The sequence below is a fragment of the Canis lupus genome, chromosome 24, assembly GCF_048164855.1.
Source record: "Canis lupus baileyi chromosome 24, mCanLup2.hap1, whole genome shotgun sequence".
Taxonomy (NCBI): domain Eukaryota; kingdom Metazoa; phylum Chordata; class Mammalia; order Carnivora; family Canidae; genus Canis; species Canis lupus.
This window is the reverse complement of record NC_132861.1, coordinates 27,871,007-27,897,899: the sequence shown is the minus strand read 5'-3', so window position 1 is coordinate 27,897,899 and position 26,893 is coordinate 27,871,007. Positions and strand designations below refer to the sequence as shown.

Sequence of the window (26,893 nt, the reverse complement as noted above, 5' to 3'; positions counted from 1 at the left end):
GAGCTGGGAAATAGCAAGTTATGTTCTTATGATAAAAGTTTTCTAGTTGTTGTTTTATCAGATTGGGTTGAAATCGTATGTTTCTGTCAAGGTCTGCAATGACCTTTTCAGATATTTTATCAGGTATTAGGTGGGGAAACCTTTTTTTTTTTCTTTCTCTCGTCGACCTAGCAAAGAATGACCTGACTTCCAAGATCATAAATCAAACCAGGTAAAGAGAGGCAATAATACAAGTTACCCCACGAAATTAACTAGGTGGGGGGAAAACAAACAACAAATAAAACCTTTCCCTAGCACATAGAAAGAACTTAACTTGACCCTATATAAAGAATGTGGTTCTCAGAGTACACACTTAATAGGAAAATACTGCTTATTTAAAAAAGAAAATGTTTTCTAGGTCAAAGATGGCTTCAGAAAAGCAAATAGTATATTTTTTTCAAATCATATCAGTAAAAGTTAATTATCCGTCTTTTATTAAACTCCACATGTGTTTAATATGGAAAAATGAAAAAGTCATATAAACTAGTGCACACAAATAGTAATCTTACCACCCAAAGATAACCACTGTTAGGCCTTAATCCTTAACTTCTTAGTTACCATACATATACAGGCATGTGTATATGTATATATTTAAACAGTCGTAAAAGTTACTGTTTAGTTATTAAAGCATTGAAGAAAGTTTTTAAAGATCAGTGACCCAGACTGGCTCCTGAAGTCAGATCCCTTAAGTAGAGCAAAGATGGGAAATTGACAGAAGGAACTGCCTTCTGCCAAGGAACTGCCAATAATAAACAGCCAATCAAATGGGAGAGCTGTGTGTAAAGACTTAGTTTTTCAATCTTCTGGCTTATTGAGTATATAGCCAATTTAAAGCTAAAACATAGAGGCAACTGGGTGGCTCAGCTGCTGAGAGTCTGCCTTTGGCTCAGGTTGTGATCCCTGGTTCCTGGAATCGAGTCCTACATTAGGCTCCCCACAGGGAACCTGCTTCTCCCTCTGCCTATATCTCTGCCTCTCTGTGTGTATCTCATGAATAAATAAATAAAATATTAAAAAAAAAAAAAAAACCCAGGGGATCCCTGTGTGGCGCAGCGGTTTGGTGCCTGCCTTTGGCCCAGGGCGCGATCCTGGAGACCTGGGATCGAATCCCACGTCAGGCTCCCGTGCATGGAGCCTGCTTCTCCCTCTGCCTGTGTCTCTGCCTCTCTCTCTCTCTCTCTGTGACTATCATAAATAAATAAAGAAAAAAAATATTAAAAAAAAACCCAGAACGTATTTATACATTTTATACATTTATACATTTTAAGTGATTTCCCCTTGAAGTGAGGCAACCAGTTAGTTGCAGGATGTGTTGATTTGTGAGGCTCTGATTGGCTAGGAACCGTGAGCAGTAGGGTTCAACTCACTTTTTTAGAAAGAGAAGTCAATGAGGTGAAGGCCCACCAATCAGTCTGGCACTGAGGTTCCCTAGAACCCTATCCTGTGTTCTCCCTTTCCTCAGCATGACTTTAGACAGCTTGCTATGCCTCTCTTAGCTTGAGTGCCAGCATTTGTAAGGTTCAGATATCAGACCAGGAGTAGAAATGGTAAGAAGGGCTGCTCTAGGGCCCTTTGGGCTTTTTAAAATCCAGGGTATTATATACCCCCCAGAATGATAGTTCATATTGGTTTTGTCTTTCTTTATACCAGAGCTATCATAGTAACTTGTAACCTTCCTGAGCTTTGCCTGGGCATCAAACTCAAATTCATGGAGTCTCTTCATGTAGGTTTCCATGGCTTCCTGCTTCATTTGAAGGAACAGTATCTGTGAAATTTGGGGTTTGATGGGCAGTTTTATTTTTTATACATAATAAAATACTTAACTACTAAAATGTAAGAACAACTTTTGGAAACCATGGTTCAGCAGCCCTGGTGGCCCAGCGGTTTGGAAACCACAGTTCAAGTTACCTCAGAGTTGGTCTCAGTTTATATTTCCTTTGGTTTGGCTTTTCTGTTATTACTAAGCCCTTTCAGTGTCTGAGTTTCTAGGAGTCAGTGGAGATCCATAGAGGGTAGAGCTCCATTCCAAACACCAGTTCCAGAACATCATTTGTTTCATCAGTTAACCAGCCAACGAATATCTTTGCCCACCTCCTGTGAGCTGGGCACTTGTTAGGCTCTGGAGATCAAAAATGAACAAGATGATGGGGCACCTGGGTGGCTCAGTGGTTGAACACCTGCTTTGGCTCAGGGTGTGATCCCAGGGTCCTGAGATTGAGTCTTGCATCGGGCTCCCCTTAGGGAGCCTGCTTCTCCCTCTGCCTGTGTCTCTGCCTCTGTGTGTGTCTCACGAATAAATAAAACCTTAAAAAAAAAAAATGAATAAGATGACCTCTATATCCCAGGAGCTTACAGTGTGTTAGGAGAGATAAAAAGTGAATGCACCCTCCTGGTGTACGCGAGGGCACTAACAGGGTAAACCTGGGTTCCACGGGAGCCCTTAGTGTACTTAAACTGGCCCTGCCACCTCAGAGCAGGCTTCCTGGTGGAGGGAACTCCTGTGTTGTACCCTAAACAATGATTAAGGGTGTGCTGCATAAGGGGAAGGGTAGTCCAAGCCGCGGATGTGTCTTGAGTCTGGCCATTATGCCATGTAGGTGGGAGGATGGAAGGCGGGAAAGCAGCTGAGGCATCTAGAGTTTGAACTTGGACTTGGTTGAGAGCAGACTTGAAAGGAGAGCAGTGCCGTGGGCAGGATTCGAGTAGCATTTTGGGCATATCACTTTGATTATAGTGTAGCAAGGCTCACACATTGGCCCTTAGTTTTGTGTTTGCCTCCCCCTGACAACACCGTGACTGCCTCTCCTCTTTTTCTGCACCCATTTGCAATTAGAGAACTCTGATGGAAAGGAGGACCTTATGTATGTGCATGAGCAGGAGGGCACAGCGTGGCTGGGTGATGGGTATTTAGGCTGAAATGGAAAGAAGTGGCAAAATTCCAGGCCAACTCCAATTCCCAAGCCAGATCCCTGCCCTGGGAAGATGGGGGCGGGGGGTGGGGGGTTAATCCAGGAGGCAGGGTCCCACTCTCACCCACTTCTGGTGTTGTCTCTAGAGGTGAGGTAGGTGCCAGGAGTGGCCTCGGATGGGAATATAGATAATTACAAGGAAGTATACTGTTTATGCAGGAATGTACCACTAGACCCCACAGGATAGATTAGCCAGTTCACCTACCTCCCACGCAGTTGAGAGATGAAGATAAAGGTTTTAAGTTCAATTCTTGCCTTTCAGACAAGTTTTGTAATATTAAATTTCAAATGTATGCAAAAATAGAGTGACTCTTCATCCCCTAGCTTCAACAAATATCAACTCATGACAAGCTGTATTTTACCTATATACCCCTCTTCCCCCATACTGCGTTATTTTGAAGGAAATTCCAGACAACTTATCATTTCATCTATAAATACTTATGTAAGAAAAGATATCAGGACACTTAAAAATATATATAGCCCCAATGCCAGTGATACTCTGATTTGAATTAACTATCACTCCTTACTATCATTAAATATCCAGTCAGTGTTCACATTATCCACTTTTCTAATTTTCTTAGATTGTTCAAATCAGGTCCATATGCTGCTTCTGTCGATGTATCTCTCAAGTTTCTTTTAATCTATTTTTTTATTTTTACGATTTTACTTATGCATGAGAGACAACAGAGAGGCAGAGACATAAACACAGAGAGAAGTAGGCTCCCTGTGCAGAGCCTGATACAGGACTCAACCCCAGGACCTGGGATCACGCCTTGAGCCTAAGGCAGACACTCAACCACTGAACCACCCAGGCGTCCCCTTAGTCCTGTTTTTCACGTAAATCTGTAATTGGAAAAATAGGCTTGATCACATTCAGCAGCTAGTGAGGGGCATTGCCTAGATCCATTATTCCATTAGGGGTTGCAAATGGTGACATTCTAATGCTCATTTATTAGCTGAAATACATCTGTAACAATAAAAAATACTCCAGTTTACCAAATATTTGGTTACCCTGAGATATAGTTTGTATAGAAATGCCAGGATGAGTGCTTGCTTCTTTCACTTTACTTTTCAAAATAATGAATTAGCCTCCTGACATCCTTCAGAGATTACCAATGAATTTTTTTTTAGTAACATTAAGAACTCAGAGATTTAAACATATATGATGTGTTATAATCCATGCAGCTATTATCCTAATTGATGCTCAGATTGTTCTCTTTGCCAGTGGGAACTTGTCCAAATTAGTTCCTGAGTTCTTTTGACAAAATCTTAGTTTGATCCTTTCCTGCTTTCCATACAACAAAATATCCCAAGCTCTTCTTAGCGTTTTCTGTTCCCAGACCTGGATTTGACCTTTTCCTCTAAGGAAGCGCTGGCTCCTTTTAGTGAGGAATGGTATTTGAACATCGCTCCTAGAGCTAGCTCTGCTAGTTGTGCTTTTTGCTCTTGGGTTAGTCATTCCATATAGTGTTAAGAAAAACTTCCCCCATCCCACAAAGATAAGATAAAAGCCATCATGTGTTGAGACCATATGTCCAAATGAAATTTAGGACTAAAATGCTTTTACTTCCTTTTATGCATCTTTTTCTAACTGTGTTAAAATATATACAACATAAAATTGACCATTTTAACTATTTTTAAGTGGACAGTTTAGTGGCATTAAGTGCATCCACATTCTTGTGCAACCATCACCACCACCCCTCTCCAGAACTTCTTCCCCAACTGAAACTGTATATCCATCCCCGACCCTCCCCAGCCCCTGTCAGCCACCTTTCTTCTTTCTGTCTCTATGAATTTGATACTAGTTACTTCATGTAAGTGAAATCATACAGTATTTGTCCTTTTGCGTCTGGATTATTTCACCGAGTATAATGTTCTCCAGGTTCATCCACAATGTGGCACGTGTCAGAATGTCTTTCCTTTAAAGGCTGAGTAATATCCCATTGTATGTATATAGGACATTTTGTTTATTCATCTGTGATGGACCTTTGGGTTGCTTCTGCTTTTTGGCAATTGTAAACAATGCTGCTGTGAACATAGGTCTACTCATATGTGTTTAAGTCCCTGCTTTTAGTTCTTTTGGGCATAAACCCAGAAGTGGAACTGCTGGATCATGTGGTAATTCTGTGTTGTTTTGAGGAACCACCATACTATTTTCCATGGAAGCTGCACCTTTTTGCATCTTTCGTGCATCTTTACAGCTATGAATCTTTTCATCCACACCAAAAATTACATTCTCAACAACCCCACCATAATATCACATTTACTATATGCCATAACATCCAGAGAATCTCAGAGAAACAACATCAACAATCTGGGTTTTTTTAAGATTTTATTTATTTATTCATGAGAGACACAGAGACAGAAAGAGGCAGAGACACAGGCAGAGGGAGAAGCAGGCTCCATGCAGGGAGCCCAATGTGGGACTCGATCCCGGGTCTCCAGGATCAGGCCCTGGCTGAAGGCAGACACCCAACTGCTGAGCGGTACTAAACCACTGAGCCACCTGGGCTGCCCTCAACAATCTGTTTGACTAACAATCTGTTACAAAAACCAGTTTCATGTGTTTGTTTTGATCATTCCTTGCCTTTTGATTTTGAAGTTACAACCGGTGTTTCCAGCTTTTGGTTTTGTGCTTCTCTTCAACTACATGAGCTGGGTTACTCCTGGTGGACTACCCCTGCCCCTTACCTCTTGATGCAGTGCTCCACCCCAGATGGCCACGTTGGGCATTTTGGACATTATCACCCATATCTCACAACTTTTCCCAGCACTCCAGCAGCCTGGTTCCATTTTAGGGGTTGACAAAGTTGACACAGTTGGGGCCAGATATGCAACGCCTTGAAATCGGGCAGAGGAATTTGGGGCTTTATGAATAGAAGGTAAACATATTGAATCAGTAAATTGGGGCTTTATGAATAGAGTGTAAACATATTGAATCAGTAAATTGGGAATATGTACACACAGAGGGGTGTGTGTGTGTGTGTGTGTGTGTGTTGGCTGGCATGGAGACAGAAAGCAAGTGGCTCAGTAAGAGGCTGTCAGAAGAATTCTCTACCCTGGAGAATGAGCAAAGGCAAAAGACATGGAAGGAAAGGCCAGAGAGAATTACCAGGCCAGATTGGCCAAAGAAGAGCATGGGGGAAAACAGTGGTCATTACCTTTCTTTGGAGTCTCTATAGCCTTAGATTGAGGACAAAGCAGTGTGGGAGTATGTGTCAGACTACTTCCATGCACCCCTCCTCCCCCAGTTTACACAGGCCAGGGGTGGTCACCTTGAAGTTGCCCACCTGGAAACTGCATTTGAGTTTGCTTCATTTCTTTTGGATTTTGAGCCGTTCTTCCATGTCCTGGAAAGTCCTACTCTATAGCTCTCCTGCTTAGCTGATAATCTCTTGGTGGGGGTGGCAGTGTGAAAGAGGAGACACACAGTAGCAAATGGGACACAAAATGAAGGCAGGAACTCTGGATTTGAGGACTCAGGTCACTGACCAGTCATGTGGACCAAGCCAAGTCATTTCTTCATTTCTGTGGGATTCTACTTTCCTGTCAGGAACTTGTCTTTTTTTTTTTTTTTTTTTTCCCCAGTACCTTAATTTATTGAATTGAAAAAGTCCAGAATAAGTTTTTTTTTTAAAGATTTTATTTATTTATTCATGAAAGACACACACACAGAGAGAGAGAGAGAGAGAGGCAGAGACACAGGCAGAGGGAGAAGCAGGCTCCATGCAGGGAGCCCGACGTGGGACTCCATCCTGGGTCTCCAGGATCATGCCCTGGGCTGAAGGCAGCGCTAAACCACTGGGCCACCGGGGCTGCCCTCGGAGTAAGTTTTGAATAGGGAATTGAGTAAATTGTTGAGTACAGTTTCTTACCCCACATTCCCATTTAAGCCCCTCCATGAAAAAAAATAATAATAAAATAAATAAAAAATAATAAAAAAATAAAAAAATAAAAAGCCCCTCGATGGCCCAGGACTAACTCATCACTTTCCCCTTCTACCTGGCAGTCTCTGACTCCTGGGTCCGGAAAATAGATGGCACTTCTAGGAAGGGCACCAGGCAGGAACTGGTAGTCTCTTATTTGACTGCCTTTCTATGAAGAGTAGAGCAAATTCTGTATTTCTGGAAAGTCCCTTGGGTTTTACCGCTTACGCTTAGTGGATCTTGGTCTTTGACGGGAAGGCCAGGATAATTGGAGTTTCTGAACCTAGCTCTTGATTCTAGAAGGGCAGACTTGCTCTTGTTGTCATGGTGGTGAAGGACATGGACACTGGAGCCCTGACACACTGGGAGTACATCACGATGTTAGCAATTATTACCCAGCACCTTGGCAAACTGTCCAGTATCTGATAGTCTCATTTTTTTTCTTTCTACCCTAATAATTCCATAATGGATTTTTATGCAGACAACTTTTTTCTGTTGTTCTCAGTTGACTGTGGAAGAATTGGAAACAAACAAGGAAGAATCAAAGAATACAGGATTGCACTGCCTTTTGGTATCAAAGAGGGAGCAGAAGGTGGATCTTGTGAATGCAGGAAGGCTGGAATGGAATCTCTCATTGGAATCTCTGCAGTGGGCTCACATCTCTGCAGGCAGCCTTTGGTATATCTCCAGACAGAACTCCCAAGAATCAAACAGGGCCAGTGTTCTCACTGTATCTTATGGTGCTATCTTTCTACTTGCATTATAGTTTTATTTTATTTTTATTATTATTTTTTTGCATTATAGTTTTAGTAGACTGAAAGTGTTTTCAGGGTATACCTCATTCATTTTGGCATTGGACATACAATCACCTAATAAATACTAGATAAATGTTCATTGTCTGAGAGGATAAAATCTGGAATTCATCGTAAAGTATGTGTATGGGCCCTTGAGCTCAAATACTCACACTTGCGGTCTGGCCCTTCTGAGATGTTGAGCAGGAGGAGAGGATGCATCCTTGTAGAGGAACCTGAGAAACAGAAGTCCAGGGATAAACGTGTCCCCTTCCATGACCATTTGGGGGAGGGGGAATGAGGAGATTGAGGGCTTGTAAGGATCTTGGAAAGGCAGCCCAGACCTAGAAGGCCCAGAAGAGAGAGAAGAGCACAGAAGACCCCAGTAGTATTCTTAAAGGTAACAACAAGGAAACAAGTACCTAAGGGTATGACCAGTATTTTGGAAGTGCTGGGTCTGTAGCATGGGCGAGAGACATGCAGGTGAGATTTCCAGGAGACAGGCGGGATGAACTTGAGTCTGCGAGGTCATCACCCTGATTAAAGCCTTGGGAACAGGCGAGAGCCCCTGGGGTCCAGGGGAGAGTGATAGGGGTAGAGGAGTTCCACAGAGCTGACCTCTACCGAAGGTGAGAGGAGAGTCTGGGGCAGTCCAGGTAACAGATGCTGGGTAGGAGGAGCCTGGAAAGGAAGCTAAAAAAAATGGTTAGGTGGCCTCCATGTCATACCTTATAAAAATCACCTGGGTTCATTCTTTGATCCTATGGTGCTCTGCTGGGTCCTGATGGTGCCCCCTTAGGCTTCCTAAGCAACCCCCCACCCCGCCAGTCATCACATCCTATCAGTATTCTGGCCCCAGAGCCAGGTGGATTATAATCTTTCCCTACTAGTTTACAGAGACTTGTAGAATTTTGCTCATCGAGTTTGTCCTTTCCTACCTATTGAGCACCCAAATCCACTGTGTTCCCTCTTCCCCACTTTGAATAGATTCGCAAGATCCTTCTTAGAGAGCCTCTTGAGGCATCAGGGAGAGTTTTGTATATATGAATAACTGCCTCTCAACCTCATCATAACAGACAAGCTCAGGAACTCAAAGAGGCTCTGTAGAAACAAACTCTCCCTCCAGACTCTGTTTAAAGGTTGTAAGTGCCTTTTGATTTGGGTAGGAGGCTGGTCTCTCCCTGCCTGAAGTGCTTCACAGAAGTGACAAGACACTCTCCTTCGGGGAATGTTGATATTAAGTTTCCTGCCCTGTGTAAACACATCTCCAGGAATGGCATTAATAAAGGGGACCCTTTCCCCAGGGCAAGGCAGAGGGGGCAGTCGGGGAGAAGGATGAAGAAGGCAGATCTGCTGGGAAGGGGAAGAGCTGACCATCGAACCAGCTGTTTGTGATGAAGGCAGAGCCCATTAGCCATTCTTTCATCATTTTCAAAACTTTTGCTTATATTCCTTGTTGGGACCTCCAAGTTTTTACTACACAGCAGCTGATAGTAGGAGGGGCAGAAGAATCTCATGGCTAAGGTCTGAAGTCAGCACTTGATTTAAAATTCTAGCTTTTGGAAGGCTTGGTTGGCTCAGGGGTTGAGTATCTGCCCTTCAGCTCAGGGCATGATCCCGGGGTCCTGAAATTGAATCCCACATCAGGCTCCCCTCGAGGAGCCTGCTTCTCCCTCTGCCTATGTCTCTGACTCTCTCTTTATTTATTAAAGAATAAACAAATCTTTTAAAAAAATAAAAATAAAGTTCTAGCTCTTCCTGCAGCATTCCCCAGTTATGTTCATATGATTGAGCAGAAAGAAGCTACTTTATAGTGTTATTGTGAGTAATAGGAAGTAATGTTCATAAACCATCGTATTTGACGTGCAGGGCATATCTTTAAATGTTAGCCATTAGTCACCTGTTAATAAATGGTTGCTGTTATCATTAAAGTAGGATCTACTAATAAAGGACTAGCTTGCGCAGGGTTAGGTTGCTACCGAGTTGAATTAAATGAGGTTTTTGTTTTTTAATTAATGAGAGACACAGAGAAGCAGAGACACAGGCAGAGGAAGAAGCAGACTCCCTGCAGGGAGCCCAGTGCGGAACTCGATCCCAGGACCCCGGAATCATGACCTGAGCCAAAGGCAGATGCTCAAGCACTGGGCCACCCAGGTGCCCCTAAATAAATGAGTTTTGTATTAGAATTTGTCCTGATTCTCAGTGTTAATATGCATTTAGGGACATAAAGCCTATATCCAACATACTATCAACAATTGCTTCTACATAGGGGGCCTTTTGCAACAGCAGAGGCAAATTGGGGTTGTAGATTCCTGAAGAGTGACTTTTGTCATAGCTTTAGAATATTTTTAAAAATCCTCCTAAAGGAGGTGGAACCAGTTGTCTGCTTCCAGTGAGATCTAAACAAAACGTGTAAAAAAAATCCAAACAAACCACCACTAACAAAAAAACACGTTGAATTGTGCTCAGAAAGGAAAGGTTGCGTGGGCACTGCCAGGGAGAGCACACTCTGAGAAAGCCCTGATGGGGTCTGTCCTTGGGAATCTCTGAGAGTAAGTGAGGCCCCCTTCCACCAGGAACTGCTTCCTAGAGTCTTTCCTAGAGTCTCTCCTTGGGTCTGATTCAAGCACCTCCCTGGTTAACATTATCATGGCGCTAAATTGTGTTTGCTGAGAAGCAGGGGGCAAGTCACTTGCATTGTGGATTTCTGCCAGGAAATGCATCTAAGCCATAGTGGCTGCCAAACTGTGAGGGTTTGGAGAAAGATATGAAGAAAAGGAGGGGTTGCTTATTTGTTCATTTTGTGGTGTTTCTAATAACCCAATATATACACTTCCCTGGGCATTCATCCCTGGCTGATACTGAAGGCTGGAGCCAGGACCCAGGTTTCTTCGTGACTTTGCCTCTCTGATAGGAGTGATGTGGACCTAGTGTCCATCTGAGCAGAAGTGATCTGACTGTCTTGCCAGGAGTATTGGTGGAAGCTGCACTGTCCCTATGGGCTTTCTAGGCTTCCAGTTCTTTTGCAAAAATGAATGAATTGGAACAGGCAGGTGAAGACATGTGGGAGTGTTTTAATGACTCTACCAAAAATAGGAATAGAATGTGAAAAATAGGAACAAGTGAATTACTTGTGCCAATGTTATCAGAAACAGGGGTCTTTGTCTGGCCTTCCATTAGGGACTAAGGACAGCAACTGGTTAGAAGCACAGGTGAGATTTGAAGCAATGAAGCCTGGGTCTCCATTTACAGCCATGTCCACCTGACTAGCTGCTGAGCAGTTTGGAGAGATTTGGTGATGGCATCAAGGCCCAGCACACACCCTGAGAGCTTATGGTGTTCACTGCTCTCTTCTGGCATTGTTTTATTATTTATTTCCAACAACTGTCCTGCAGGCAGGAGTTGCAATGTCCATTAGCAGAAGAGACTGAGGCTCTGAGGTGCCCAAGGCCACTAAGGGGCTGAGGCTGGAAGCCTCAGGTCAGCCTGACTTCCAGGGCCGGTGCCCTTCCCGTCCCCTGTGTCGGCTGCACTGATGGTGCATGCCCTCCTGTTTCAGTGAATTGTACACACTGAGGCCTCCAGACATGCTCCTGACGAGCTCTGTCAGGGCTGGGCTACTTGGGTTGTCTTCCTTCCCTCAGGATCTTGCCATCACAGCATATTCCTTTCATCCTGGCTTTTCTGCAGTTACTGGCAACTCTGAGTTCCCTCCTAGAAGACTGAGTCTTAGGTAGACTCTGTCATGTGGAATTTTCTCAGCTGGGACAGCAAATTGTAGCCATAGTGGTCAAGATCTGATTGTTTAAAAAAAAAATCTGATTGTTTTATCTTACTGTTTAATGGACAGCTCTGCATTTGTTCCTTTCTTTAAAAAAATTTGTAAAGATGAATACATTATTGACTAAAAAGAGAGAGAGAGAGAGACAGTAGCCAAAAGATGGAAGCAACTTAGGAGATCCCTGGGTGGCTCAGCAGTTTAGCGCCTGCCTTTGGCCTGGGGCGTGATCCTGGAGTCCTGGGATTGAGTCCCACATTGGGCTTCCTGCATGGAGGCTGCTTCTCCCTCTGCCTGTGTCTCTGCCCCTCTCTCTCTCTCTGGGTCTCTCATGAATAAATAAATAAAATCTTTAAAAAAATGGAAACAACTCAGATGTCCATAGATGGAGGAATGGATGAACAGAATGTGGCATATACATGCAATGGAATATTTGTTCAGAAAGGAAGGAAATTCTGACATATTCTACAACATGGATGAACCTTGAGAACGTTATGCTAAGTGAAATAAGCCAGTCACAAAAGGAGAAATTCTGTGGCACCTGGGTGGCTCAGTTGTTTAAGCGTCTGATTCTTGATTTTGGCTCAGGTCACGATCCCAGAGTTGTGAGATTGAGCCCTGCATCAGACTCCAAACTCAGCATGGAAGTCTGCTTGAGATCCTCTCCCTCTCTCTCTGCCCCACCCCTACTCATGCTCTCTCTCTTTCTCTTAAAAAAAACAAAAACAAAAACAAAAAAGGCAAATTCCTTATGATTCCACCTATAGGAGGTACCTAGAGTACTCAAATCCATTGAGACAGGATGTAGAATGGGAGTTACCAGGGGCTACTAGGGAGAAAGGAGTTATTTAATGGGTACAGTTTTAGTTTAGCAAGAGTAAGGAGTTCTGGAGATGGGTTGCATAGCAATATGAATATACTTAACACTATTCACGTAAAAATAGTTAAATGAAAAAAATAGTTAAATGGTACTTTAATATTATGTATATTTTACCATAATTGAAAATAAAAAATAAAGAGACAGTGCAAATCTTAGTAAATAGAGAGTAAACTGTAAAACTTCTCTCTCCTCAAGACCTCATTCTGTTTCCTTCTTCAAAGGTGTAAGCAGGGGCGGGCAGCCTGGGTGGCTCAGCGGTTTGGCGCCGCCTTCAGCCCAGCGCCTGATCCTGGAGACCAGGGATCAAGTCCCATGTTAGGCTCCTGTATGGAGCCTACTTCTCGCTCTGCCTCTCTCTCTGTGTCTCTCATGAATAAATAAAATCTTAAAAAAAAAAAAAGTGTGAGCAGTATTAATGTAATAATTGGTAGTACTGTCCCTCCTGCATTTGTTGTATCAGATTGCTTTTCTGTAGCAGCTTCACACATTTCCTTAGATGTCTGCTAAGTAAGTGAAAATTGTAAAAGGATGCATTCAACTACTAGACCTTTGTTCATCAAATATGCTCCAGGAGCACTGAGATTCAGCCGTGGTGTTTTGGATGGGAGGAAGAAAGGCTGAGAGCTGAGCTCTGCATAGCCTCCGGTGCAAGGAATCTCCACTTCTAGACTAGAGTGTAAAAGGAGAGAGAAAATAAAACTAACTCAATAAGCAAGGTATGAAATATACGCTGATCTCTATGTGCTTATAATTTGGCTTAGGAGCAAAATGTAGTCTGGTAGAAAATAATAAAATAACACTGAATGATCTAAATGATTCTCCCTGACAAGGATAAAATAGGTAATTCAGTATCAATGTGATTAGTTGCCAAGTAAATTCATGGAAACACTGGGCTTGTCTAGGAAGTCTAGTGAGAGGAGAGGAGCAGGTAATAGGATTGGGAAGAATATATTGTAGAAGAAGGGGGTGGACCCTTCCTGTGAAAGAAGCAGAGGGAAAGGCATGCTTTCTCCCAAATCTCCCTGAATACCAACGAATCAGGTTAAAAAAACAAACCAAACCAAATCCCCAAAAGTAAAAATTTCACATCCAGTGAGGCTAGGAAAAAACTCATACCTGCATCTACAGAAATACTATCAAATACAATAGAAATTTGGACCACATTGAGCATCTATGTCTCTCAGATCTCCAGCAGGTTGTAAATTTCCCAGGTGAGAAAGTAAATGGGATTGGAAGGGGGGATTTTTTTCATTATTTGCAAATGAGAGAATGATGAACTTTGGGAAATAAATCTGTAAGAGTGCTATGGAGAAAGCTATCAAAACTTTGCTAAAGGGTATAAAAGAAGACATGATTAAATGGCAAAGATACTATGTTCTTGGATGGAAAATATAGCAGTGCTTTTCTTCCAAATGCCCCAAGCAAACCCATCAATTTAATGCAGTCCCAGGAAACATCCCAACAGGATTTCTTTTTTTTTTTTAATTTAAGATTTTATTTATTTATTTGAGAGAGAAAACACAGACACGACCCAAGGTGGAAGGAGCAGAGGGAGAATCAGACTCCCCACTGAGTAAGAAACACAAGGCTTGATCCGAGGACCCTGGGATCATGACCTGAGCTGAAGGCAGCCGCTTAACTGACCGAGCCATCCAGGCACCCTCCCACCCCAGCCAGGATTTCTTAAATGCAACTTGTCAAGCTGATTGTCAAATTTATATGGAAGAGTCATTGTAAAAGAATAGCCTAGATAATTTTTATAAAAAAGACAAGAGGGATCCCTGGGTGGCTCAGTGGTTTAGCGCCTGCCTTTGGCCCAGGGCATGATCCTGGGGTCCCTGGATCGAGTCCCGTATCGGGCTCCCGCGGTGGAGCCTGCTTCTCCTTCTGCCTGTCTCTGCCTCTCTCTCTGTGTGTCTATCATGAATGAATAAATAAATAAATAAATAAATAAATAAATAAATAAATAAATCTTTTAAAAAATAAAAATAAAAAATAAAAAAGACAAGAAGGGAGAAGTTGCCCTGTCAGAAATCAGAACAAATGAAAATAAACAGGTGCTGGCTCAGAAATTAATGCAGTGATGTTCATTACAACCCTCTTGTGTGCAGTAGTGAAAAATTGCCTGCCTAAACACAACCAAGGCATAAGAAAAGGGGAAGCTGTGGTATAAAAAGATGGCCATTAAGCGTTGGATCCTTTCAAATATCAAAGTACAGCTAAACAATTGTAGCAAGTATGGAATAGAATGTAAGTGGCATATACCCTGTGTGTGTGTGTGTGTGTGTGTGTGTGTGTGTGTTTAAAGTAAACACCCAACGTGAGGCTCTAACTCATAGCCCCAAGATCAAGAGCCCCATGCTCCACCAACTGAGCGAGCCAGGGGCCCTGTAAGTGTTATGTACCTTTAAAATGTAGAACTAATAAATCTTCCTAAGAGAGTGAGGTAGATCTGTACTGATATGGAGGAAAGTCCAAATAGATGTGCTTCCATGAAGAAACTAAGCTGCAGAAGAGTTCTTATGGTATGACCTCATTTGTGTGCAGGCAAATGGTACTATTTTTCTCAGGAGCCGCTTCCTGGGGGAGGGCTATAGCCTCCACCCTGACCACATAAACTCACCTATGATACCTGCTTTGATTAATGACATGTGACTAGAAGTCACTTGTACAGCTTCCAAGCATTGGTTGCAAAAGCCATGACATGGTTCTGACATAACTTTTTGATCTCTGCCATGAGGCTGGCAAGACCCAGATGGAGATTGTCCCTTCAGCCTGGATCCCAGAGTGAAGCACACATGTCTGACAGAACTTCAGCCAATTTGCAGCTGACCTGTAATGTGAAATAGCAAAAAATAAATCTTTAAAATAGTAATCCACTGGGATTTGGGGGTAGTTTGTTATAGCATAACCTAGCAAAAGCTGACTGATACAATGTTAAACAGAACCCAAACCAAACATAAGTGTTCTATAAATATTTTTTTGAGCATGTCTATAGCATGTCTAATATATCCTAGAGAAACTTTTCTTATGTATATAAACAGATATGGACAAGGATGCCTACTTAGCATTATTACAATAAAAATTGAAAACAACCTGACTATACATCAATAAGGAAATGAAAAATTAAACATGATATGTTAATATAATGGAAAACTATAAAAGCAACTCAAAGTACCTCCACATTTATCAACATAAAACTCAGAAACATAATAATAGGCAAAAAAATAAAACTTGCAGGAGGATACATAGCATGTGATTTATATGAAGTTTATCATTTTTATATGAAGTTTAAAACATGCAAAAATATTATGTGTTGTTTTGAAAAGACACCTATATTGCAAGAGTAAAAACATTCACATGAATCATAAGAATGACATTCAAGATAGAGGTTATTTCCACTGAAGGAAGGAAGTGGCTTGGGATGATGAGAATGAACTGTATTTGCGGTGGTTTTTTTGTTGTTGCTCTTTAAAAATTATCTGAAGCCAATGTGGTAAAACATTAAGATTGACAAACCTAAGTGGTGAGTTTAAGAGTGGTTTTTATTTTTTTCTCTATTACTGAAACATTTTATATATATATATATATATAATCTTTTAAAGGTTTTATTTATTTATTCATGAGAGACACAGAGAGAGAGGCAGAGGGATAAGCAGGCTCCCTGTGGTGAGCCTGATACAGGACTCGATCCCAGGACCCCTGGATCACGCACTGAGCTGAAGGCAGACACTCAACCACTGTGCCACCCCAAGTGGCCCTGAAACCTCATATTTTTTTAAAAAGTAACTTTGTAAATGTGATATACAGTGTGAGGGCATCCAAGTAAGTTTAAAAAACACAAAACCAAACTTAGGATGTTCAGAGGTGCATATTCATGTGTGTAAACATACAAAAATGAGTTGGAAAGATATATTGTAAATTCAAAATAGTGATTGGATAAGAGATGGTAACAGGGAATACGAGGGATTTTTATATCATTCTTGGTACTCCTATGCGATTTCTAAATTTCTAAACATAAAAATTATACTAAGGTACAAGATGTCTAAAGAAATATGAAAAATTGTTGGCCACCATTGCCTCTAAGAGAGTGTGATATTGGTAATGGTGGAGACTTTTTATCTTTTATGTGACATCCTTCTGTAGTGTTTGAATTTTTATAGCAGTTACAAACTATACAACTTAAGTTAGGGGGGATATATTTTTAAATACACAAATGAGAAGAGTTACAATGTAGTGCCAAATTGGATGATTTCAAAAGTAGGGAGCTAGAAATCCTCTTTCCCAAATATTCCATTTTTGAATCGTGGAGACCAGAGCAAGAGACGTAGAAGTACTGTTGGTAAACATTTCCACCTCTGATTGCTTGTGGATTTGGTTCTCATTGCTTCCAGGCTTTAGGTTTGGTAAATGTGGTTTGTGATCCTGAAGCGATGGATGGACCCATTCACATCACTGGTACAGTCCTGAGTAATACTCCTGCAGCTATGCTCCTGTGCCCTCTAGCGGTTGGAGGACTTTCCTCAGGGCCACTGGGTGTGTGAATGTCATTGTGTAGAGGGAGATCTGGGAAGAGTCTGCGACATCCTTTCACCTAATTAGCTCTACTTTTCTGATGTCTTATGTCGGGCTTCCTCAAATAAAATTATCCTTGAAGAAAGGGTTCTGCAGCTCAAAAAAGCAATTGACAGAAAAATCACTGGTGCAGAGTAATTCGTACATTTGATCTGACATCAATCTGAATAATTTTCAAACTAGGAAGGATCTACATTATCTGGTCTAATGCCCTCATTTACAAAGACGATCCTAGGGCATTGGCAGGTAAAATGTATATAGCCCAGGGTCCGTTGCTAGGGAGTTTCCTGGCACTGCTGAACAAGGTCTTCATCCTGCTTTTCTGTGTTGTTTTGTCTTAACTAAATTAAAAGCAGAGCCCTCCTGACTCTCCTTAGATTCCACACTTCATGCAAAAAGCTTGCCGGAAAACTAGGTGGATTAGTAGAAGATGTAAAGTGGTGGTGATTTAATTTAACCTTGATTTGATTAAGTAATCCTCAAGAAACCCCCAGAGGGGAAAAATAGTCCCCATGTATATGTTTCTACACCTTTGCTTCCCTCCCCTTCTAAAAGGCGTAAATCTCCCCTGAAATGCCTCCCTAGCATTCAGAGCAATAAAGAGGTCACATTATAACTCCATAAATCTCCCTGGCTGGCTGGCTGGCTGGCTGCTGCCATTCTAGGAGGCAAAAGGGAAGTTGTTTCCTCTTGACAGCCGCTGGGCTGGAAGGAAAAGCCTTTTCCCTCCAGACCTATTGTCTTGGTCCCTGAGGGAGCTGGTCTGGCAATTTGTTCAGTATTTCCTTTCTATCTTGCCAGCTTATAACGAGCTGGAGAGGGGTTTCGGAGTCCAACAGGCCCAGACTGGCCTGGTTTAAGTCTACTCAAATGGCCCTGATAGAGGGTCTGGCCAAAGCTCCTGCTCAGCCTTCCTAATTATAATAAAAGGAACAAGGTCTAAACAGGCAATGTGCATGTGTATAATTGAGCATTAGAAGCCAAGCCAGATCCAGTGGGGGCTGGAGCCTGAGCCTGCCTGCCTGCCTGTGGAAGTCTGTCTGGGGACCCCTAGAGACAAGAACTAGGGCACCATGTGGGAAAAGAGTGGGTCATGAGACAGAACCCATTTGGAAAATGGGAGGTGACAAGATGCTTTTCTGTGAAATCGGAAAACGGAACCTGGCCTAGATAGAACCAGCCCTAAATTAAAAGTAATGCTACATGAAACAATGGTGATGTTAGGGCCTATTTATTTACTTACCAATACATACAAAAGAATTATTTATTGCTAATAGGAAAAAAAAATTGACATATTTCAGTGTTCAGAAGATTCACAAGAATGTATGAACAAAAGCATCTTTGAGCCACCAGGATGTTTCCCTGGAAGCAATCAATATTATCAATTTTTTGTCCTTCTGTAGATGTTTATTAATATATAAATGTGTGTATAGCCTCTTCTCCTCTTTGTAAGAAGGTGTCATATGCGCTGTTCTGTACCTTGCTTCTAATATTTCACAGCATATTTTGGAAAGAATGCCATATTCATATAGGAAAGATCTTTATTCTTTATGGCTACATAGTGTACTTAATTGAGTTAACTGGTTCCGTATTGATTAACATATAAGTTGCTTTCCAGTTCTCTGCTATTGCAAAAAAAAAACAAAAAACCCCACAATGAATATTCTCATATATGAGCCATTTTACACAAGTGCCAGTGCATCTATAGGATAAATTACTGGAAGTGGAATTTCTGGATCATATGGCCCATGCTTTTGTTAAGATACTGTCAAATTGCCCCACCCCCCCTCCAGCCCCAGGCTGTACCATGTCACACTCACCATCAGCCCGGGGACTGCTTGTTTCCCCACACTCCTACTCCCAGGCACATTTGAATGGCTGACTGACGTAGGTTGGCAGAAGGCCTAGAGAGGGACATTGACCCATCCCAGTGACTTGGAGGATGCAGGACCAGTGTTAGACTTTGTCCACAGTGTGATTGGCTGCTTTTGATTAGCTCATCATGTATATCCCTACACTCTCTGGTCTGTACCCTGGAAAGAGACCTTTCTCTTTCCTTCTGTGGGATGGGAATAATAGTTGGTGCCATAGTGGATACCTAGAGCCCAGAGGGGGCTGACCCTGTGGGAGGGGACACACTTGGGCCCAAGATAGGGAAGGCACTTTGTTTTTGGAATGAGATGACCCTAGGAAGTTGAAGACATTAAGTAGACATCTCCAATCCTCCAATTCCTAAACAAAGATGCTTTTTTAAAATCTAATATTCTATTAGTTATGTTGTAATTATTAATTAACTATTAATAGGTACTTTACATTCTATAAACCTCACTCATTTAAAGTATACTATACAGGGGCACCTGGCTGGCTCAGTCGGTAGAGCATGCAGCTCTTGATCATGGGGTTGTAAATTCAAGCCCCATAGTGGGGATGGAGCCTACTTAAAAAATAAAATAAAAGGTGTACTAAGGGGGCACCTGGATGGCTCAGCCTTCTGTTCAGGTCATGGTCTCAGGGTCCTGGGATCGAGTCCTGCATTGGGCTCCCTGCTCAGTGGGGAATCTGCTTCTCCATCTTTCTCTACCCCTCCCCCCTACTCATTCTCTCTCTCAAATGAATAAATAAAATCTTTTTTAAAAGTGTACTATGCAGTGGATTTTAGTGTATTCATGGAGTTGTGCATTCATCTCCCAAACAATTTTAGAACATTTTCATCACTTCAGAGAGAACCTCATACCTAGTAACAGTCACTCCCATACCCAATCCCCATTGCCCCCGACAACTACTTTCTGTGTCCTGTCTGTGGATTTGCTCATTCTGAATATTTCATATAAATGGAACCACAGACTCAGTGGTCTCTTGGTGTTATTTTTAACTGTCCATTTCCCCCCTAGCTTAGGGCCTTTGCACTGCTATTCCCAGTGCCTCCAATTTTCTTCCCCAGATACAGAGATGCTTGTTTAATTAATTGCTTAACTAATGAATTTAAACAGTGTTTACAGGAAGAGAAAATCTTAACATGGTCCATATAATTATCATTTTAAAAATCAACTCAAATTTTCCTTTTTTTTTTTTTTAACTGCAGCTCAGTTTTCTTACTCACTTCCCTATCCATGGACATTTGGGTTGTTTCCAGTATTTTACCATGAACATCTTAGAAACAAACATTTCTCTCCCTTATTTCAGAGGGGGGTGCCTTTGGTGTATTCCAATGTATTATTAGAGCAGTTTTATCACTGCAGCATGGAGTTCTTTTCTGTATCTATCTTTCTATCTGTTATGTATAATTATATATACACACATTATATACATATGAGAAACCTCTGGCCCTGCATAGTTAACTCTCTCAGTTGAATTATTATGTGTGTCTAGGAACATAGCCAGGCTGTCAAGCAGAGCCCTCAGATTTACACCATTCTCCTGGCATTATTGCTGACTCATTAGACACTTTAGGATGCTGGATTTTGCTGAAATCTGATCAATGTGCATTGAGTTTCTGTTGTATGCCCAGTGCTGCAGATAGAGTGATTCAGCTTAAGAGCAGAGTGGTGCTCAGGAGGGCAAGGATCAGGTCACAGAACGTTCTGGAATCTCATGTGAGTCACAGACCTCCTCTGGACCTTGGTTTCTTCCCCTGAAAGTTCATGGAATCACCCAAACATCACTTCCAGTTTTTAAAACTCTGGGCCACCTGCCCTCCAGGAGACTTTAGAGTTTTAATGGAGACAAATCAGCACAGGGGAACCAATGATGAAGGGATGTTTAGAGCTAACCAATGGCCATAGTCATGAAACAAGGCAGGGTCTAGAGAAGGGAAGATACAGTTTGGGCTCAGTACCAAGAGTCCAGAAAGTGGCAAAGGTTTTCAGTTTGCTGATATGCAGTCTGGGCTCTTTGGGATGTTGCTGAGCCTAAGGCCAAACGCAGGGAGCTGAAGCCAACCAAAACTCAGCTGTGAGCTGTCCGTGGCTAACTAAGGAATCCAGCATTTACAGTGATTTTACACACCTTTTCCTTGCATTCTGTATGTACTTTGGGAGGGAATAAATCAGTTATCAGTGATATTGGGGAGAAAGGAGTATAGAGACTACAGAGGGACTGTCAGAGATGTAATGTAGATCTCACAGGCAGCATTCTACCTGGCCGTACATCCTGATTTTCAATCTGTTGTCCCAGAGTAATTAGTGATAAGCTGCTCTTCTTCAGAAGTGTCCCGTTATGGAAGATGAATTATGTGGCATCCTAGTCAGCCCTGGCAGAAAAGAAGAAAGCTGGTGGTTCCAGATTTAAGAGGGTCAGTGTGTGTGGGTGCCTGGGTGGCTCAGTTGGTTAAGCATCTGCCCTTACATCATGATCCCATGGTCCTGGAATCTAGCCCTGAGTCAAGCTCCCTGCTTAGTGGGGAGTCTGCTTCTCTCTCCCTCTGCCCCTCCCTCCCTCCCACTTGTCTCTTTCTCTCTCTCTTTCTCTCTCTCTTTCTCAAATAAATACATAAAATCTTTTTTTTTTTTTTTTTTTTAAAGAGAGGGTTTAGTGTGGGGGTCAGTCTTCAGGACAGAGTGCCAGCTGGACACAGCAGCCTGTAGAGACTCAGGCTCTTGCACACTAACTGGTCTTAGCTCACACTCCTCAGGCCTCTTCCGAGGTCTCACAGGGAAGACTCTGTAGACTTCTCCTTCACTGGATGGTAACAGGCAGGAGGCAGGGAAAGCAAAGCCCAGAGAGATAAGCCCAGATAGCACGAGGAGACAACTGGGCAAAACAGTGTTTGTAAAAGCATTTACTGTTAGAAGGACAAAATATCAACATTAGGGAAAGTTTTGTCAATAAAAATTATAACACAATCTTTGAGTATTCCTTTCTTTGCTTTGTTCATTTGCCTACTTTAAAGGTGGTATCCCAGCCCATGGATAACAGGTGGGAAGGGGCTGTGGTGACTCTCTCCTGGGAGTCTGAGTGTTTAATTTCCAGGTCTGGCAAAAGAAGTCATATTGTCAGTACCTAACAGCATAGAACTTACTTACTTACTTACTTACTTATTTATTTATAAATGTGTGCCAGAAGGTGAGAGGGCCTGACTTGAGTCTTTTTTTTTTTTTTTTAAGATTTTATTTATTTATTCATGAGAGACAGAGAGAGAGACAGAGACAGAGAGAGAGAGAGAGAGAGGCAGAGACACAGGCAGAGGGAGAAGCAGGCTCCATGCAGGGAGCCTGACGTGAGACTCGATCCCGGGTCTCCAGGATCACGCCCTGGGCTGAAGGCGGCGCTAAACCGCTGAGCCACCCGGGCTGCCCACCATAGAACTTTTAATAGCATTGTGGCAATCTGTGTCATTAATGGACTCAACTTTGCACAATGCCAAAGGGCCAAGACCAAATGATCACTGAGGATCAACTTTGAATTGTAAAACACCAAGAAATTTCTCCTGGAGCTAGTGAGTGACCCTGCATTTCATGGGGGAAATCTTTATGCTATAATTATATTCTCAACATCTAATCCTTACAAAGATGAAGGATAGGGAGCATTTCTCAAATTGGGATGCTGAAGAGCATGGAAACAAATGTGCCTTCAGATGCTTCTGTGATCTGATGAGCTGGGAAAACAAAGCACACATGGGTTGTGGACTTCTGCTAACATGTTATATTGTGCCCTTAAACTATCTTCCATATATTGATTTTTTTTAAGATTTTATTTATTTATTCATGAGAGACACTAGAGAAACAGAGGCAGAGACACAGGCAGAGGGAGAAGCAGGCTCCATGCAGTGAGCCCAATGCGGGACTTGATCCTGGGTCTCCAGGATCGCTGAAGGCGGCGCTAAACTGCTGAGCCACTGGGGCTGCCCCCTACACTGATTTTTTAACTACTCATGTTGTCACTGTCTGCTGCTGGGGAAAGGATTGGGTGTCCCCAACAGAATGGTGAAGTCAGGAGCTGGAGCTCATGGGATTCAGGGCCCAGTTAAGAGACTCATCAGGAAGTGTGGGTTTCTAATTCTAGCTCTGCTGTTTATTTGGCAAGATCTTTCCTGAGCCATGTTGACCACGTTAACCTTCTTCTCTTGCCTGCCCTCCTGAGCTAACTTCCCACTCTGCCCGGACTAGGAGTGCAAACCAGAAAGGACTAGAGGCAGATATCTGGGTGCTTGTAGATCTACAAGGGAGGGACAGTTGGTCACAGAAAGGAAAGACAAATGGTTAACTTTTCCCATAATCCTTTCAATGACAGTGTGCCAGTCACCTAGTGGGGCCTTCGTCTCATCTTTCCCTCTGTTATTTGTAATTTCTCTTGGCATATTGGTGGGTTTCAACTCTTGACAGCATGCTGTAAATATTTTTCTCCAGTCTCATTTCTTCTTCAATCTCTTCCCTTTGCTTTCTCTTTCTTTCTCTCTTCCTCCCTTCTTGTTTTTGGTGCTTTTTCCTTCCTTTCACAATGTTCTTGCTTCCTTGTGGGTTTTTTTGTTTTTGTTTTTAACCTAAATCGCATTCTTTAACTTTCCTCCTAAGCCTGAAGCCAGTCTCCTAGATGAACACCAGTGTTTTTTGTGTATGTGCATGTGTGTGAAGGTGAAAGTTTATTTCCAGTATAATGACAGTATTCACCTGGAGAAAAGTTTAAAGGTCTCTCATACTGTTCAGTGATTATTAAGAAATGTAGCACGCTCAATGTTTCATATAGATTATCCTCCATTTCTTGTTCGTGCAATTCTAAAGTGTTCCACATCCCAGAGAACTGCAGTCAGAATGCAACAGATAATCTCTGTGAGGTGCCGCCATTTTGGCCTTTAGCGGCAGACGCAGAGGCCCCAGACCCTGCTGGGCCACTGTGGCCCTGGCCTGGCGCAACCGCTCTTCTTCAGTGGCTGCAAGGAGCTTTCAGATTAGGTGCGTAATCCCTGCCAGCCCGGACACAGCCTGAGCTGTGTCCACCATCCCCTTGGCAGTCCCTGTCACAGGCCAAGCCTGACAAGGCCCAGAAGACCGAAGGCTCAGGCTGCCAGAGAAACCTCAGGATTTGTTTGCTTCTTGTGCCCCAGGCGCCAGCCCTGAGGACAGATCCAGGGCTGTCAAGAAATCCATGCACAATCTCTGGTGAACTTTGGATGGGACACAGGGCTGGGGTTCTGCACGGGACACATGGGTGGGGCTAGGAACTTTGTTCCTGAAGCCCCTTTGGCTCTGGGGAAGTCTCGGGACAAGTACATCCTCTCTCACTGCCCAGGCCTTGGAGCCCCTCTGGCCTCTGCTTTGTAGCATCAGATAGTTTAGCTGCCCAGAGCACGGGTAATTTCCATTGTGTTTGTGTGTCTTCTCTCCCCAGTTGGATTGAGGAGTGGTCTAGGACAACTGAAGATGTGCAGCTAAGGATGGAGGGGTCGGGGTAGGTGATAGAACCCAGGCGCCATTGCAATTTGTCACGTTTATTTATTTTCTAAGATTTTATTTATTTATTCATGAGAGACACAGAGAGAGAGGCAGAAACCCAGGCAGAGAGAGAAGCAGGCTCCATGCAGGGAGCCCAATGTGGGACTCGATCCTGGGGCTCCAGGATCATGCCCTGGGCTGAAGGCAGACACCCAACTGCTGAGCCACCCAGGCATCCCCATTTGTCATGTTTAATATCATCATCTGTTTTGAGTTAGACCAAAACAACTTTGAGCAGGGATTTAGCCCCAGCTTTGTCTTATCTGTCTCTCCATCCAGCACTTGCCACAGGGGCCAGTAGAGGAGTCACATGACAATTATTTGGGCTCTAGTACCCTCCACAGAACTGGTGGAGCGCCTAAGGTCAGATGGTGTCAGCCTCTGAGGGCAAAGGAGAGGGCTCAGCATGGGCTCTGGCTCGAGACCCACTTTTCCCTAGTAGGGGCCAGCCCCTCAAAAGATAGAAGGCCTGTGGGGCTCCACGGCAGAGCGGAACCAGGCTCTGTAGCACCAACCTGGTGGGCTGGCATTCACGTCAGCCACATCCACCAGCCTGAGCTTGCTCCCCAGCAGTCTGGAGACAAATCCAGCTCTCTGGAAAGTGCCCAGCAGGTGTCACCAACCATGACCCCAGCCTCTGATTCCTTTCCCTTCTTCCCCCTACTTTTGTCCTCTCTTCTTTTCCTCTTTCCCTTCTCCCAGTGTAGCCAGGGCACAGGGATGCAAGAACACTTAGCTCTGGGGCCCCCAAACAGACCAGGTTTGACCACTCTCCGCTGACAAGATCCAAAGGCAGAGAGGTAGAGTGGTGACGAAACAAGAAAGGGATTTATTTTGAGTGAGGCCAACACAGGGAAGACAGTAGACTAGCATTTCAAAGGCTGTCTCCGAAGGTCAGAAAATACTTCCAGGTTTACGTAAGGGGAATGAAATGTGGAGCAGTCACAGGTGGGTGCATGCAGGTGGGCAGTGAAAGCCAAACCCATCACTGTCCTGGAGTCAGTCATGGGCAGGGTCTTGTTGGCTCAGGATAGTCCTCCTTAAGTGAGGGAGTTTTGATTCCTAACTGGGATGCTTTGCCCTTGGGGTCTCCCGTCTGAGCCCAGAGACAAGCTGGAAAGAAGAGCCCAGTTAAAAAGTTTGAGGTCAAAATGGAGGCAGCTGAACTCCTCTCTCACCAGGCCTGACTTGCTTCGCCCTGCCTGTGGGTGGGTTTCCCAAGATGGATGGAGCAGGTCAGGGCAGAGGTCGGAGTCTTTGCCTTTGATTGCGTCAGTTCTCTGTGGGGAAGTCAGGGGTGTGATCCTTCAACCTCCTGGCCCACATTTTTCTTTTTAGGCACTTGGGTAGCAGTAATCTGCCATAATCCCTAGGAACATCCCTACTAAATTGGATGCCTCAAAATCAGGCTCAGTTTGCTTCTCTCTTTAAAACAATGTTTTCCTCAGTAGGTCGTAGATGGAGGTGAGGAGTTAGATCCCCGTTTCCTAGCAAGGACCCAATTCATTTTCTGTTTCTGATTGTGAAAATAATCATTAATTACAATTTCCCATGAGCAGCAGCCTCGTGATCTCATAAGTATGCACTGACCACCTTTCCCTGCCTGTAAGTCTCCAAATTGGCCACGTCTGAGAGTGAGCTACAGTTTACAATTCTGAGCACTACCCCAGTGGTTTGCAAAAAGGTCAGATTCCCAAATCTCCTAGGTCTTTTATCTATCCCATCCCCCTGCAAAAACCCAGCACCAAGATTTGTCCCTGGTCTTCCCACTCCCTCTCCACCCCTCCAAACCTAACAATAATCCATCATTGTTATCTCATTTGGTGTTTACAAAGCACTTTACAGCCATTGTTGTGAGTTTTTCCTCTTATTTGCAAAGTACTTTACAACTATTATTACAAGTCTTTCCTCCAGTGTGGGGTAATGCTGACCCACTTCCGAGAGTGTTGGATTCCCACTGCCTTCTAAGTGGTTGGACCAATTCCTGTGATGCCCAGCACTGGATAGGTGTGGCTTTTCATAAGGTCATAGCTGTGCCCTTAGAAATCAGGCTTAGAAACTGGCTTCAGGCCACTGCTCACTTGCCCTTTGGGAAGTTCCACCCAGTGCATTTCTAATGAAGGAATAAGAGATGATTGTTACCAGGGTTCACACTACCAGATGTTTGTGCTGGTGTGGGGTTCACTGCCTATCACCTCCTACTTCTGGCAGAGTGGCTGCTAAGCAGCAGGGTTTGAACTTCGTTCTCTCTTCAATCCAAGGTAGGGGTGTGTGTATGTGTAAGAGAGAGAGATACAAGAGAATAAAATAATCCCCCCATAGTAGACTGGGAGCTACTTAAGGTGATCAAAAGTCTTTTTGCTTTTGTTTTAAATTTTTATCAGATTTTTAAAAATAGGTAACCATGACATTCCAGAATGGCATTTTTAAGAAAAGAAAAAAAAAGTTTACATTGTAATAACTAGCCTAACAAAAACTCCTTCCTGGTGGCCTTAGCTGTCAAAAGAC

The 26,893-nt window shown here is 43.2% G+C and overlaps 1 protein-coding gene across 6 annotated transcripts in view; it reads left to right on the top strand.

Annotated features, from left to right (window-relative positions):
* GATA4 (GATA binding protein 4) overlaps positions 1-26,893 on the top strand; it is an 85,368-nt gene that overhangs the window by 44,182 nt on the left and 14,293 nt on the right. The window lies entirely within an intron of this gene.